This window comes from Coenobita brevimanus, chromosome 1, assembly GCF_032717465.1.
Source record: "Coenobita brevimanus isolate Jiangsu-jjx chromosome 1, ASM3271746v2, whole genome shotgun sequence".
NCBI classification, from domain to species: domain Eukaryota; kingdom Metazoa; phylum Arthropoda; class Malacostraca; order Decapoda; family Coenobitidae; genus Coenobita; species Coenobita brevimanus.
The window spans coordinates 53,875,124-53,885,729 of NC_136954.1; the positions used below are offsets into that span (position 1 = coordinate 53,875,124).

General features: G+C 41.5%; 1 protein-coding gene across 1 annotated transcript in view; it reads right to left on the minus strand.

The window, feature by feature from the left end:
• LOC145403741 (prohormone-1-like) overlaps positions 1 to 10,606 on the minus strand; it is a 262,303-nt gene that overhangs the window by 5,562 nt on the left and 246,135 nt on the right. The window lies entirely within an intron of this gene.

Here is a 10,606-nt window from a genome sequence, read left to right on the forward strand (position 1 = left end):
TCACTCATTTCAGTGAACCAGTAACCTTCCTTCCTTTTTATACTCTTTCAAATACTCCACCCCCAAAACTCCCATTCATATTCATCGCACTACCTAAATATTTAAGTGTACTCACATTTTCCATTTCATAATAATCCAGTCCCACTACGTTCAGTGGCTTCATTTCTCTCAAAGACCTTTACTTACTCTCAGCTACATTCACTTTTAGATTTTGTTCCATATATATATACTCCCAAGGACATTCACCAAGCCTTGCAACTTCCATTCATCTTCACTTAATAATGCAGTGCCGTCAACAGACAACAATACAGGCAGTTTCCAAGCTCTACCTTTCTCATTAACGACACTCCGGCATCCACTGTCCTTGTGCATCTTGTATGACTCCATCCATATTACATGTTGAACAGCCATGGAGACATGACCCATTCCTGTTTCACCCCACCATTCAGGTAAAAGAATTCATTCAGTTCACTCTCCTCACGCATTGCAGTCCATATGCGCTCATACATAATTTTCATATCATTCAAGAACTTCTAATCTACTCCGTTTGAGTTACTTGAGAGGAGCATGTGGAGTGACGTGGAGGGACAGGTTGACGAATGAAGAAGTGAAGGAACGTTGTGGGGTAGATGTGGATGTGGTTGAGAAGATTAGGAGAAATACACTGAGGTGGTTTGGACATGTGGAGAGAATGGAGAATGAAAGACTGACTAAGAGGGTGTATGTAGGTGAGGTGGAGGGAAGGAGAGGGAGGGGTAGACCGAGGATGAGGTGGAGGGATGGAGTTGAGAGGTATATGAGGGAGGGGGGGGTGAGTTGGGGGGAGGGTAGTCAAATGGTGGGTGACAGAGTGACTTGGAGGCGTTTTGTCTGCGGCCACCCTTTGCGGGATTAAGGCGTCGGGCTATAGATAGATAGATAGATAGATAGATCTTTCACGTTCCTTGTCAATATAGTCTGCTATATGGTTTCCACAGATCCATGAAGGTAGCATACAATTTCTTCCCCTCTTCTGGTGACTTTTTCCATAAACAACTTAGAATGGGTATCTGAACTACACAACCTCTTCCCTTCTTAGAAACCACAATGTTCTTCTACAAGTAAATCCTCGGTTATCACCAAAACTCTATCGACAAGTAACCTGCCATATATTTTTCCTAATACACTGAGTAGACAAATATCCCTATGTTTACGACACACTTTTCTTTTCCCTTTTCCTTTGAATAGAACTATTGTACCTGACTACGAATCCTCCGGGACCCTACCTTCTTCCCGGGTCAATCCACCTATCGTGTACACATTCCATCATTCTCTCTCCCTCGCATTTCAGCGTTTCACCAAATACTACATCAATTCCTGAGGGTTCATCATTTGGGCTTTGTTCATTGCTTCAGGTATTTTCATCTTATTTATTTCTCCTTTCCTTTCGCCTCTCTTCTTCTCTTGCGCTACTCTCGTTCACTGTATTCAACAATTCCTTTAGAAATGATAATAATAATAATAATAATAATAATAATAATAATAATAATCACCATCATCATCATCCAATCCTACGGTGGTCCATCAGGAGCGTAGGAGCCCGGGGCTAGGCAAGTTGGTCCTGACATTTAAGATGAGAGTGACCAGCCTCACTCATCCCTGGGTGGCATTATTTGAGCAATAAACCCCAACCACACCCTGGATATAAACGTTCACCAGCTCGATCCGATTGGAGCGCCGTAATTTCCCACTAAACCACCAGGCGCCAAAATTTGGTTATATGGTTACCACCCAACATAGTAAATGGTTTCCTTGTGTACAGGAAACCATTTGGCTTGTCACTCAGTGTAGAGTCACCCACAGGCAGAAGCAAGAGGAAAGAATGATGGCAAGAAAGAGAGAAAAGGGAGTGTAAAGTCACCTGTAGGCAGAAGGACAAGGAAAGAATGAAGGAAAGAAAGACAGAATAGGATGGAAGGAAAGAAGGATGGAGGATAGGAAAGGGCAGAACACCCGATAGCAGCACCACATCGAGTGAGTGGATGGTGAGCGCCCCCACCTACTGCTACTACTACTACTACTACTACTACTACTACTACTACCGTACTACTACTACTACCATTAATACTAATGCTAATACTACTACTAATAATAATAATTATAATAATAACAACAACAACAACAAAACCAGTAAAGCGCGTTTTGTGTACGCGTGACGAGCGAGAGTTCCTACATACGCCTAGCATCATAATTTCATCTTGATGTAAACTTTCATCATTTCTGGTGAGGTAGTTGAACATTATCAGAAAAATAACTGAGATAAAATATTTACTCTCTCTCTCTCTCTCTCTCTCTCTCTCTCTCTCTCTCTCTCTCTCTCTCTCTCTCTCTCATACACACACACACACACACACACACACACACACACACACACACACACACGCACTCACGCATGCACGTACGCGCGCTCATGCAATCAACAACAGGAAATATTTTAAAAAACGATTCCATAACGGAGCATGGCAAATGAAGCCCTCAGTACATTCTCTTGGAAAGCTGGGATTCCAAGGGGTTTCTTTGGCCTCATGAGTAAATATATAGCTAAAAACAAAATTTATTGAATGTATCTACTACCTGCAAAAAGCATCTCTCCTCTATCTCACATAGTAGAAAAGTTATTAGCCTTTGAAAGTCATCGTGATCGGGTCGGGCCGCTCATTTTGCAGCTGAATGTTGAGTAAACACTGCTTAGCTACGCTTGCTCGTTTCGCTCGCTGCGCTTGCTCTCTCGTAATAATACAGGTACAACACCAATTTTCCGGCATCGGGTGATCTGGCACCTCTTTTGACCCGGACAAAATTAAGAGAGGGCACTTGAAATTCCCTCGCCCGCCAGACTAGTGTATTGGGCGGCCACAGATAGTGTAGAAAGTAGCGCACGATGGATTGTTTACACTGCATGTCTTGGTGGTGATCCCTGTAGCCTACTTTGCCTGATTCTTATTTCCTTTTACTTACATTTAACCTTAGTGCAGCTTCAAAGAAAGATGCAAGTGTCAGTGGTGGTGTCAACCATAAACAAAAGTCTCTTCCAATACAGTCAAGCCTACTTGATCGTGGTTAATTGGCCTGCCAAACTACTTCAATCGCAAAACCTCTAAACAGCCAGATAAACCAATAAATGGGAATAAATGTTAACTGGCTCAGGGTCCACAAGTTTACACTCACTTTTTTGCCTAATGCCCGAATATTAACCCCCCCAAAAGACTGAAGGGACTGGTTCAGCAATGTTTACACCAATTTTGCTACCCTTTATCGTGAACCAGACGACCCTTTTCTCTCACGTTTCTCCTAACTAACTGTCAGCCAGCATTGTTATCAATGTATTTTGTCTGCGAATACGAAATTCTCACAATTAATCATTCCTAACCATCAATTTCTCTTCTTTTGAATTCGACACTTCTCACCAAATGTCTCTTTTCTTATAGTTAAGTTTACCCTTAAATACTATATCACCACTTCAGTTTATTCTTCAGTATTACCACGGTCTAATCAAAAAATTATATTCATCACTGGTGTCCACTGAATATTTATTTTAGTGATTTTTTTTTAATGCAAAGAAGAAGGAACCAAAGGCCAAAAGCCAGCAAGATTATTCCCTCCAAGAAAAAAACAAAAACAAGATAAGAGAGAAAAATTCAAGATCAGCTAACTTCGAGGTGCATATAAACACTGCATTTGAAAGGCTAGAGGTCATACGCAGTAGGAAACATAGACAGAGGAAGACAGCCCCAGAGTTGACCTGTTGCATACACGAAGGACTGCAAGTAAATATCAACTATTGCATTAGAGTGCTAGACAGAAAAGGAATGAGAGTTTGTTGCTACATAGGTGCTACGCGCCCGCCGTATTGATGGAGGGATGCAGGCCGGTAGTTCAGAGAGCAGTGACCAGTGAAGTAGCGATAGAAAAGAGATAAAGATACAACAGTGCGGAGAGGAGACAGTGATTGAAGGAAGCCAGTAAAAGGAGGAAAGTCAGTGAGGCAAAAAGCCTTTTGACTCCACCTTGTTGACAAGAGTTGTATGTGGGGAGCCTCCCCACACATGAGAGTTGTGCTCTACACAGGGGCGAATAAAAGTGTGGATTGCATTAAGCTTTATTACGTTTGGGGGTTGCTTGCATGTGGAAGCCAGTTGCCACGGCATGCCGTTACCATAATAACCGATTCGTAACTACCCACTGACTGCCCATATATTCACGTATATATTCCTTCACCTGTCTGGTCACAGTGGTGTATGTAGACGTGTATGAAGAGGTATTTGTTTTTATCTATTATCATAAAACAAAAACAATAGTGCAGGATAAGGTAAAACTGTTGAAAAAACTGGGCCATGGTGTTCCAGAGCTGAAGTTGTGTGACATATGATATTGGTTCATCAACTGCTTATGACATGAAGATGCAGTGGGAAAAAATACTGAAATTCAATCCAAACTGATTCAAAGAAGCAAAATGAAAATTAGAAAACCTACAGCATGAAAGATGGTAAGAGTGCTGTGCGTGGTCGAGCCGATGATGGAATGATCTAGACAATGTTGGAAGAAGTGGACTTGTCAGATAGCCTGACAACGCACCAGAATCAATTGTTCCATAAAGAACTTGACTTAGAACATGACTGAGATTGCACTAAAGGGAAGTGGGTCAGAGGTGTATTGTTGAATTTTTATATGTGACCTTTGGTCCCTGTTCAGTTATTGTATGTGTTTTGTGGCCTCGGTTAGTCTGGCAAAACGGTTCATCCTGCAAGGCGCTGGAACCAAGGGTGCCGGAAATTTGGTGTTGTACATGTAATAATAATAATAATAATAATAATAATAATCTATCAACCTATCTATCGACCGACGCCCTAATCCCACAAAGGGTGGCCGCAGACAAAACGCCTCCAAGTCGCTCTGTCATTCACCATTTCACTACCCTCCCCCTAACTCACTCTCCCCTCCCTCATATACCTCCCAACTCCATCCCACCATCTCATCCTCGGTCTACCCCTCCCTCTCCCTCCCTCCACCTCACCTACAAACACCCTCTTAGTCAGTCTTTCATTCTCCATTCTCTCCACATGTCCAAACAACCTCAGTGTTATTTTTCCTAATCTTCTCAACCACATCCACATCCAGGCCACAACGTTCCTTCACTTCTTCATTCGTCAACCTGTCCCTCCATGTCACTCCACATGCTCCTCTCAAGTAACTCATTTCCACTGCTCGCACTCTTGACTTATTTCCCTCTTGGAAGGTCCACGCCTCGCTTCCTTATGTCAGGGTAGGGATCACAATACTATCACGCAGTGACTTCTTAACTTCCATACTCACCTCCCTATTTCTCATCACTGCTTTCAGTGAACCAACAACCTTCCTTCCCTGCTGTACCCTTTCACGCACTTCATCCCCCAAAGTTCCATCCTTACTAATCACATTACCCAAGTACTTGAATGCACTCACATTGCCCATATCCTCACCATCCAACCTCACTGTACATTCTGTGACTTCATTCCTCCCAAACACCATAACTTTACTCCTTTTTACATTAACTTTCAGATTCCTCTTCCTACACACTGTCCCAAATTCATTCACCAAACCTTGCAACTCCCATTCATCTTCACTCAACAATACTGTATCATCAGCAAACAGCAACACCGGAATCTTCCAAATCTCACCCTCATTCATTAGAGCCACCCCCACATCCACTGCCCTACCTTGCACCTCCTTTACAATCCCATCCACGTATATATTAAACAGCCATTGAGACATCACACAACCCTGTTTCAGTCACACACTGATATCAAAGAACTCACTCAGCTCACCATCCACTCGCACCGTAGCCCTAGCTCCTTCGTACATACTTTTCACAGCACTCAAGAATTTCCCCTCCATCCCATATATTCTTAATACCTTCCACATACCTTGCCTATCTGTTCTGTCATAAGCTTTCTCCAAGTCCATGAAGGCAGCATACACTTTCTTTCTCTTCTCTAGATACTTCTCCACTAAACATCTTAGAACAAATATCTGATCTACACATCCTTTTCCCTTCCTAAATCCCCCTGTTCTTCTCCAACTAGCTCCTCTGTCATATGCCTAACCCTATCAATGAGTATTCTACCATTTACTTTTCCAGTCACACTAAGAAGGCAAATACGCCTATGGTTACCACATACTTCTCTCTCCCCTTTTCCTTTGTATAAAGGAACAGTTATACCTGATTTCCAGTCCTCTGGAACCCTTCCCTCTTCCCAAGCCAATCTACACAACTTCCATATCCACTCCACAACAATCTCACCCCCATACCTCAGCATTTCACCACACACTTCATCAATTCCTGGGGCCTTTCCCATCTTGATCTTCATTGCTTCCATTATTTCCGCTCTACTGATCTCTTCCTCCCTCCTCTCATCTCTTTTTCTCCCAGCCATTCCCCAACCACTTATACTCGCACTGCTCTCACTCTCTACGTTCAACAAATCCTCAAAGTGCTCCTTCCATCTCCTCAGTTTCTCTCTCTTCTCCACCAACAATCTATTATTCCTATATTTCACTCCCCTACTGTTTCCCCTTTCACACTGCCTTACTTTCTTTACCTCCTTCCAAAACAATTTCTTACTCTTCCTCCAATTCACACTCAGATTCCTCCCAAATTCTTCATCCACTTTCTTCTTACTCTTCTTCACCAGTCTCGTCACCTCCCTTCTCCTGCCCACATATACCTCTCTCTTCTCTCTCTCATCTTCTCCCCTACCTCTACTCGCTAGCCATTCACTATAGGCCTTCTTCTTTTGTTTCACAGCTTGTTTCACCTCATCATTCCAACATGCTGTCCCATGCATCTCCTGCATCTCCTCACTCCACAAACCACCTCACATGCTGCGCCTATCTCTTCCGTGAATATCTTACATACGTCTTCCACCCCTTCCATCTGCTCAAACTCATACCTTCCCAATCTTTCTTCCACTATGCTCATATACTCTGCCATTTTCTCACTATCTTGCAACTTCTCCACTCGTCTCACAGGAGGTGTTTCCTCCTGTGTTCCCCTTCGTCTCTTCAACCATTTTCTTTGCATCTTTACTTTGGCCATCGCTAAGTGATGGTCCGAGACTCCATTCCCCCACCCTCTCCACACTCTTACATCCAACACTTGTCTTCTCATTCGCTCATCCACACACACGTAGTCTATCATTGCCTTTCGTTCAACAAGTTCACCATCCATCCTCCTCATTACTCTCCATGTATACCTGTGGATCATCTTATGCCGAAAGTAGGTGTTAGCTATTGCCAACCTCTTACCAGCACAGATGTCCACCAAAGCACTACCATTCCCATCTACTTCAGCTGGCACACCCCACTGACCAACCACTCCATCCACTCGTACATTCCCAACTTTGCCATTCATGTCTCCAATCAAAAGCACTCTCTCGCTCCTCTCAAATTTGTCCATACATGCTTCTACACTCGACCAAAACTCATCTTTCACTCTTGCCATAATAATAATAATAATAATAATAATAATAACAATATAATAATATCAATAACAAGAAACGAGAGTGCAAGCCATGCACCCACCAAATGATCAAAGGATTAAAATATCTTTCCATGCCGAGACCTTGAGCTTGGACAGATTACATTCAAAATAAAATTAGTTCCTTCTTGCCTAACCCTTAACTCTTCCACCAGTTTTGATTCAAGTCAGATCAGAAATGCTTGAATTGTCTTTGGCCTCTTTCCTTTCCCCGGGACGTTAACCTATGAATGATTCATATTAAAACCAAAAATCTTTATCCTTGCTTTAACCTGAACCCTTCCCTAAGTTTACTCTACATCTGACAAACACTGCGTAAGCTGAGAATGCCATGTGGCCTCAGCCTTTGACCTACTGTACTCAAAAGCCATAAATCGACCTCATGGATGATCCTCGAATCGCGAATTAAATCCAAACAGTTTTTCTGGTGGTTATTTTGTTCACACACAAACACACTGGACGAATTTTAACCTCGGCCTTTGACCTACGGTTCTCAAACAGAATATCTTCACTCCTTCCCTGACACTCAACCCTTCCAGTAAGTAGATTATAATCAAATCAAAAGCTATTTTAGTTATTTTACTAACAGACACAAACACGCGTCAAATTTTGACTTTGCCTTGCGACTCACCTTTGACTAATTATTCTTAAAATTTTATTACTTCATTCTTGTTACACAATCGTTCCATCAAGTTTGGTCTTAATTAGATAAAAAAAAAATGGTGAATTTTCGTAGATCAATGTTTGACCTAATCTTGTAACCTTGACTTTTTACCTTCTGTTCTAGAAAACAGTAGGTTTAACTTGTGGGTAGGCCCTCATCCCCTCCAACAAGTTTGGTCAAAATTGAATGAAAACTGTTTTGTTAACACACACACACACACACACACACACACACACACACACACACACACACACACACACACACACACACACACACACACACACAAACATCTCTGTATCTATCTATAGCCCGACGCCCTAATATACTGTATATATATATATATATATATATATATATATATATATATATATATATATATCATTTCCTGTGGCACCCCACGGCATGCACAGGGCCTCGATGAACTCTCTCCACCAGTATCTGTCTCTTGCCATCTCCTTCAGGTCCTTTCCTACTTCTCTTTTCATTGTCCCTCGGCTTACCTCTGCCTCTTCTTCCTCTAGCAGTCCACTCTGGCACATCTTGTATTAAACTGCTTTCTTTTCGTAATATGTGCCCCAGCCATTTCTATCTAGACAGTCTCACATATTAATCAACTGGTTCCACTCTCGAAATATCCCTTACTCTTGCATTTGTAACTCAGTCCTGCCACTTTACCCCAGGAATCCTTCTCAGTACTGTATTTTGTTCTCAAATCCAAATACTTTCTGACCTGTTGCAGCTGTACTATACCATGACTCATGCCCATAAATTAAAATTGGTCTGACCATGGACATGTAAATTTTTACTTTAGTATGTTGAAATCTTATTATTATTCCATACAGATTTCAACAATCCGACAGCTCGCCAAGCCGATCTAATCCTATCCTCACTTTCATTGTTTAATGATCCGTTAGATGATACAGTCGTTCCAAGATATTTAAAATTTTCCACACTCTGCACCACATTCCCAATTACACAACCGATTTGGTTCTCCACGTTCATGTTTATAATTTCAGTCTTTCCACAATTTATTACCAATCCCACTTTTTCTTCTGCCTCCATCAGACAATCGAGCACCCTCTGTATCTCGTAAATACTTCCGCAGATCAGTACAACATCATCAGCATAGTCCAGTTCCATCAGCCTTATCTTTTCTTTCCAGTTAATTCTTGCACCTGTTCTCCTACAGCCTTTCTCGTAACGTAATTCATAACCAAAACAAACACTAAATGCGAAAGAACTCTTGCTTGAATCACTCCTGACGTACTGTAACTTCAACTGGATCACACTGAAAGAACCACCCCCCATTACCTTACCAAAAATACCTTCATGCTGGCTTCTAATAATATTTACAAATTTTTCTGGTGTACCACAGAACCTCATAATTTTCAACATAGCTTCACGCGAAACACTATCACATGCCTTTTCAAAATCCACAAAGTACATACTAAGTGGCATTTTCACCTCATTCGCTTGGTGCATTAAATGCCTTACGATAAAAATCTGATCATTACAACCTCTACCTTTCTAAATCCCGCTCGTTCTTCTCTTAAAATTTCATCAATTACTGGCTCTATTCTGTTCAACAAGATTTTGGAAGAGACTTTTCCAGCTACAGATGTCAAAGTTATCCCCTCCAATTTCCACACACACTTAAATCTCCCTTTTTTTTTTTGGTATTTTTATAATTACTCCAATTTCCACTCTTATGGAATTCCGCCATTATCCCAAGCCACATTAAAAAGTTTTAAAAGAGTATTCATCAACTCATCATCTTCACCTTCAGCATTTCAGAAAATATTCCATCCTCTCTTGGAACCTTAAAATTCTTTAATTCCTTTATAGATTTTCCTACCTCTTCTAAGGTTCTATTTCTTGTTTCTATCTGCAAATTTCTCTCTGCTGGCAAAATGTCCTCTTCAGTTGAGTTTGGTCTATTTAGAACAGATTCAAAATGCTCTTTCCACCTTCCTTTGATATCCAGATATTTAGTCAACACGCTACCATTTCTATCCCTTACACGTATTTCCTTCTTTCTCTTTTCAGTCCCATTTAGCTCCTTCATGGCCTGATACGCTGCTCTCGTGTTCTGACCGTCATTTTTACTTAACTTAATTTCTCTGTTGCCTTTTCATCACATGGCCTTCTCTTATCACACCGAACAAGTCTTTTTTACTACAGAAAGTAAACTCCAGTATTTTGTTCTAAGAACCTCAACTACCTGGCCATCAACATGGTGTTCTTCACTTCTTAATCTCCACTTTTTCCTTTTCTGAATTGCATCCCATGTTTCATCTGATGTCCTTTCTTATCTCCCCGCCTTTCCCATTTTCTTAATAGTTGCCTTAGCACTCTCATGCCAAACCTCTTCATCTCTTTCCACACTG